The sequence below is a fragment of the Sander lucioperca genome, chromosome 16, assembly GCF_008315115.2.
Source record: "Sander lucioperca isolate FBNREF2018 chromosome 16, SLUC_FBN_1.2, whole genome shotgun sequence".
Taxonomy (NCBI): domain Eukaryota; kingdom Metazoa; phylum Chordata; class Actinopteri; order Perciformes; family Percidae; genus Sander; species Sander lucioperca.
Window position 1 is genome coordinate 25,645,534 of NC_050188.1, and position 6,591 is coordinate 25,652,124.

The 6,591-nt window shown below is 36.2% G+C and overlaps 1 long non-coding RNA gene across 1 annotated transcript; it reads left to right on the forward strand.

The window, feature by feature from the left end:
* Window positions 1-2,474: 2,474 nt before the first annotated feature.
* LOC116037656 lies at window positions 2,475-4,562 on the forward strand. Its single transcript, XR_004895361.1, has 4 exons — window positions 2,475-2,691; window positions 3,045-3,062; window positions 3,806-4,106; window positions 4,148-4,562. It is a non-coding gene; the product is annotated as an uncharacterized LOC116037656 (long non-coding RNA).
* The last annotated feature ends 2,029 nt before the right edge of the window (window positions 4,563-6,591 follow it).

A 6,591-nucleotide genomic window follows, 5' to 3' on the forward strand; every position in this document is an offset into this window, starting at 1 on the left:
AAAGGTAGAATCCCATTTCCTGATGTAGTTTCATGAACACAACAATGTTCATACAGTCTGCTCAGACTGAACTGCCATTTTATTATCACTCCAATCAGTCTGACGTCACCTTCTTTTTGGCCGTTTTCTGTGGTGGTAAGATTTGATCTAGCCCTCCTCAATCAGTAGAGACTGACAAGTTAGAGTGCTCTGACATTACTTTCTATCAATAGCCAATGATAGTCAGTGCAGTTAGCATACGGTAAGTAAGTTTAACTGCATTGACAGGTGGTCTGTCAGTTGGTCTGTTTGTCCTTCAGCTTGTTACAGACTGACTGGATGGCTGTAAAATACTGTACATATATTCATGGTCCCCAGAGAATCAATAGTAAAAACTTTGAACCTCTGACTTTTCAGCTAACGTCATCATCAGGTCAAATCCTTCTGTTTATCCAGCTATTTTTTGTTTTTTTTATTTAATTGTTTATTTAGATAGGGCCAGTGCATATTAATGGACATCCGTACAAGTTACCTACACAATGTAAATATGCTAGAGTTAGCACCATAGCTAGTTTTCATCTATTGTCCCCAGGCAGATAAAACATAAAAACAGTAACAAGCATGCAACACCCTCATAATTTGATTTCTGACCAAATTCCTGCAAAACTAATGACATTCTCTCAGCCTCAGCTGGACATTAGGTTTAGCACTAATGAGGAAATATTAGAATGCTAACATGCAGAACTGAGATTATAACCTTCCAAACATCAACATGCTGGTAAAATGAGCTCAAAGCGTCGCTGTACATCAAAACAACCTCAGAGCTGCTAGCATGGCTTTAAACTCTTTCCATTCACGTTTGACCTCTCTCTCTCTCTCTCTCTCTCTCTCTCTCTCTCTTTCTCTCTATCTCTCTCTCTCTCTCTCTCTCTCTCTCTCTCTCTCTCTCTGCAGATGAACTGGACAAAGTAGAGATCATGGCCGATGAGGGTAATACCGGAATAGGAAGTGACTGAAAGATGTGTTTAGTTTACTTCAGTTGTCCTGAAGTTCATGATTTATTGATTTGTCACCTTTCTGATGCTGTGTGTAAGCCTACTGGCTATATTAGGGTTGGGTATCGTTTTTTTTTTTTCCCGATATCTATATTTACCGGTGCTAAAACAATACTTTTAAAATGGTGCCGGTGCCTGAACTGAACTATATATAATATATTTATAATGTATATAATATAAAATATAAAAAAGTAAAGGAGCACAAAACGACAGTTGGCGACATGACGGTCATTTTGACCGTTTTTAAATTTATATGTGTAATAACCTTGCTGAATAAAAAAAATACAATCCTGCTGCTGCCTGACTTTTCCTAAAAGAGTCTGTTTTAATTTAAAAATGTTTTTATATACATTACACAGAAAGCAAAAAAATACAATCACTTTTAACTATTTTGGCCATACACGGTCATATTGACCGCTGGGATTTTCGCGGTATTGTTTTTAATCTTTTGCGGTCTCGAGTAACAAGTGTGGACATCAGCGATGGGCCGAAGGCAAAGCCAGTGTCATTAACGTAGGCTACTACGGCGTGGATGGACTCTGTTCTGAATCAGAATGCTAACATGCAGAACTGAGATTATAACCTGCCAAACATCAACATGCTGGTAAAATTAGCTCAAAGCGTCGCTGTACATCAGAACAACCTCATAGCTGCTAGCATGGCTTTAAACTCTTAGTGTTGTTGTTTGATGTTTATTTACTTATTTATTTTACTTGGAAGAATTTTCACACCTTCTGTTAACAATTCACTATTGTATTTTTCTTAATTTTTTCTTTTTCCGTTGTTTTCTTTCCTTTCATGTTTGACCTTTCTCATCTCTCTCTCTCTCTCTCTCTCTCTCTCTCTCTCTCTCTCTCTCTCTCTCTCTCTCTCTCTCTGCAGACAAACTGGACAAAATAGAGATCGTGGCCCTCGGAGGTAATACCAGAATAGGAAGTGACTGAAAGATGTGTTTAGTTTACTTCAGTTGTCCTGAAGTTCATGATTTATTGATTTGTCACCTTTCTGATGCTGTGTGTAAGACTACTGTTTGATATCTGTGGCCATACTACCACATACACACAAAAAAGCCTGAACTGCCAGTTAGCGGGCTAGCTCCCTCAGCCTTTATTTCAGAGACACATTTGTACAGTTGACTGCTGTCTTAAGACTGATGCAAACTACACCATTTCACAAAGCAGTTAACAGCTAACCAACAGCTTCCTCCATTTTTTACTCTGTTCCTGTGAGAGTCAGCACTATCATGATGGTTCGGCCAACAGGTACAAATATATGTCGCTCACCAAAGTGAGGCTCTAAACAAAAGTGTGTTTTTGTTGGATTAGCTTTTGTCTTTTGGTTTATTATGGAATAAATCAGACATTATTTAGTTTAGTTAGTTTAGTTTAGTTTTAGTTTTTAAACCAATGCACTCCACCTGTTGCAGGACAAACCAACATGTAATTAGTTCATAAGTAATGTGTGTACAGGTGTTAATAAATAGATAGATCTGTTCAATACTTCTTTGTCTATATGGTTGTAAACATTGTTGTTTTTTGTTCAACAGGGGGGCCTTCTGACATGCTCATTCCTGTTGCTGCTGGATTGGCTGGCCCTGTTGTTCTTGCCGTCTACTTCGCCGCTGCCACTGGATTCAATTTTTACAAAAAGAAGAAAGGTGAGATACTAAAGAACTAAAAGATTTTCTCTTTTTTTACTTTAGGTTAAAAAGTTAAAACAAACTATTGTAAAGCAACCAACAGAGACTGTAGCATGATGATGATGATGATGATGATGATGAGATCATATTCAGTGGGAAAAGGTGACAAATGTTCATTATCATTTATGTTATAGCTTTAGTGCGTAACTTTTTTCATGTGCGATCACAGAAGGCTTGTATCATGTGGATGTGCTGACAGTGTTGTTGTCATTACTAGAATTCCTCATGGGGGGGGCGACAGAAACTACGCACTATAGCTTTGATGTCCAACTGTGACAACTGAAATGATTTGTCGTCTCTTCTTGTTTCAGCCAAACTCCCTCCACAATGTGAGTAGAACTTGTTTTTATTCTATTGTATCTGGTCTGACATGCTGTTACCAGGATGTGTTACTGCAAAACAGACTTGAGTAAAGACATGGAGATTATAAATTAGTAAATTATTTTCTCACTCAGGGATTTCTCTGCTAACAGAGAGACCAAAAACAATGACTGTTTGACATGACCTGGAATTACTGTAGATGGGAGTACTAAATAACATGTAGTACTAGAAATAATTAGATATTTGTGTGACAGCAATAGCAGATTGAATTTTCTTGCATGGATTGTGGATTCGGTGGAAGATCGAAATAACGTCATTAACCTTTCCTCAAATAGAGAGAATTGGCTAAATATAAATGACCAATACAATTAAATAAAAACTGAAAGGGGAAGTTTAAGTTAAATTTAATTTCATTTATATAGCACCTTAAAAGCAAACAAGTTTGCACCAAAGTGCTTCACAAAGACAAAAACATATGTATAGAAGCATATATAAAAAGCTCTTGGGGTTGGAGGCTGCTGGTTGCAAATGTCACATTCAAGTTGTTGAGTCAGGTCATTGATTCTGACAGATGGAGCATGTCTCTTGGTTCTGGATAAAACATCAGATGCTAAACCTGTTTCAGAGGCTGGAAATACTGAACACCTTTTGGTGGATCTGCTGAGTTAATCTGAACAACCAGCCTCTGGACAGGCTGCATCATCCTCTGTTTATTAAAGGCAGCTCAGTAACAGTGGGTTTTTCCTTACAGCTCCTCACAACATCTCTATGGACTCTATGTAAATGCATAAACTTCTGATTTACAAACACATCCTGCACACAGTGAGTTACTTCAAATAAGACGGTAAGCAGTAAATGCTGTGACGTGAACTAATCACATCTCCAGTTAAACAACATCTGAAATGATAAGCTTCTACAACAAACCTTTATATTAAAGACCCTAAAAAACTTGCTTTAGAAATCTTGAGTATAAATATAACATGAAATAGTCATGAAGCACAAAGCAAAAAAGATTTTTTTTTTTAAATTTCTTTATTAGGAGTTGACAAAATGTTGAGTTTGTCTCTATGTGGAATTGAAAATCTTTATGGAGGATATGTTTGTGTGTGTGATTAATATCCGTTCTGTATTATAGGTTTATATACTCAAACATTCAGTTCATATACTCACTATATAACTATATAACTCTATTTGTACTCTATCTAGATATGCATATAGTTTGGGTCTTATAGATAAACTACTGTAACATGTATGGAACCATCCCAATGAAGTAGAGGTAAATAAAATGTCCTCTCTGGTGTTTGACAACTTGACAGCAACATCCTGATTATTTAGCTTAATTAAAAGAAAAATGTTGTGTAAATATTCTGATTATATATTTCTTTTAAAGTATGGTTTTGGTCTTTAAGAATCTCAGCCATCACTCAGCATGTCAGATGTGTTTGATATTCTCATATTTTGTATTTTATTTTAGAATCATTAATGTCAAATAAAATTACTCTTACATTAAAAATGCATCAATTTCAGTTTTTTTCTGTTGTCAGAGTAAGTAAGTGTGAAAACTTCTGACTCAGATTTATAAGATTTTAAACTTTATTAGTCAAACTAAAGGCAGAAGTCAGAAGCTGTTTTCTGGACTCCCTGTCTGATCTTTCAGTCCACTAAACCTTTGTTACAACCCAGGTCTCTGTAGGGGAAAGGAAGCAGCACAGAGGCTGTTAGAGTCTGACAGTAGACTTATTTATTACAGGAGCAAGAACTAAATGAAAGTCAACTCGTACAAGAAGCAAGCTACATGTTGTTTTTATATGATACAATGTGTTTTGGACTTTAGCAGCAGACAAGCCCAAACAAAGAGCTTTAGTGGAAGCAGGCAGGAACAGGTAACAGAGACTCAGATGAAACCGTTTCCATAGAACCAGAACATGTCTAAAATCTCTTTTGGTCAGAGTTAAGTCCTCTCCAGATGTTGTTACCTCAGCAACGCTTATCAGATCATCACTGTATCCAGAAACATTTAAATATGATTTATGAATTTACACCTGACCACTTTATCAGAAAAACAGAGAAACAGAACAAGGCTGTGTTATGAAGTTATCCAGCTCTACAGGAAGTGACAAACCTGTAATTCATTCAAAAGTCATTCACAGGGGAACACACCTCATACTGCAGGGGAAACATTCACGTATAATTAAACCAGGAAACAACTTTTGGAATGAAGCTGAGCTGAGCTTTCCAGCTCTACTTCTTTTAAAAAAAAAACAAGATGTATTTAATTAACTTGCTCCTCTTGTCTTGTGTTTTATCTCCAGGTAAAATGACATTAAAGTCTTAACTTTAAACCCTTTGTCAGTTCCTGTAGAGCTGGATAACTTCCTAACACAGCCTTGTTCTGTTTCTCTGAGAGACTCATTCATTAAGTTAACACGTGTTGGATGTTTGAAGGATGTTAATAAACACACAAACACAAAAATACATAAAGTAACTTTAAATCGGTATTTCATATATTTAATATGAAACTTAGTAAACATATCTTGTGTTGTGAGGTGAGGTGTGAAATGAGGAAGTAAGTTCTTTTTCAGGAATACCTTCATGAGGTGTGCCCTGTGAGTGAGAGTTATTGGAAACTGGCCGCATCATGTTCATTGTTGAAGACACATTTGAATTGAATAATCCTTAAAATAGGAATAGGGCTTTGATAAACTCTTTTACTGCTTAAGGAATTGACAACCAGTTATCCAACAGAATGATCTACTAAAACCTGTGTGTCTGACAGTGAACCACTCCATCAGGCTTTCTTCACTGCTTCTTCTGGAGTCCCAAACTAGTTACAGGAAACAGCTGAAAAGTTTAAATTTCGGACCTATACTGCATACAGTATGAACGCAAATATTGAATAAAATGAACACTAAATCCAGGTTCCTTAGTATTTCTTACTGTCTCTTTACAGCTAAGATTAAAAGAGGATCCAGAACTCTATTAAAGTTCCTGTCACATCAATATTTGAAACTATTTTGCATCATAAATATGCATTAACAAAACTTGTTTTACCGAACATTAAGATATGAAGTGATAGGACCCGTCAGAAAGTCACAGGATACCTTAAAATGGTCAGGTGTAAATTCATAAATCATATTTAAATGTTTCTGGATACAGTGATGATCTAATAAGCGTTGCTGAGGTAACAACATCTGGAGAGAAGTGATGCAGCTGTTTCTGCAGACCTTTGGAGAGGGATCACTACAGCAGCTACCAACTAAAGTCATAAAGAAAGAAACCAGAGTGAACTATCAACACTATTATTTTATCCATGATTCATTAAACCAGTTCTAAAATGCTTGTGAATAGGTTCAAATGGGAATTATGGGACTCATCATGTTTTTCTATTTGATAAACGGATTTGCGTAAGTTTATCAGACCTGAAACATAACAACAATAAAAAGATTAAAACTTACATTGTTTAGTGAAATGTGTGAGGATGAAAGAACACTGCAATCAAGATCTTCCATTGTAGTTGGTTTAGTGAGGAGTGAGTCT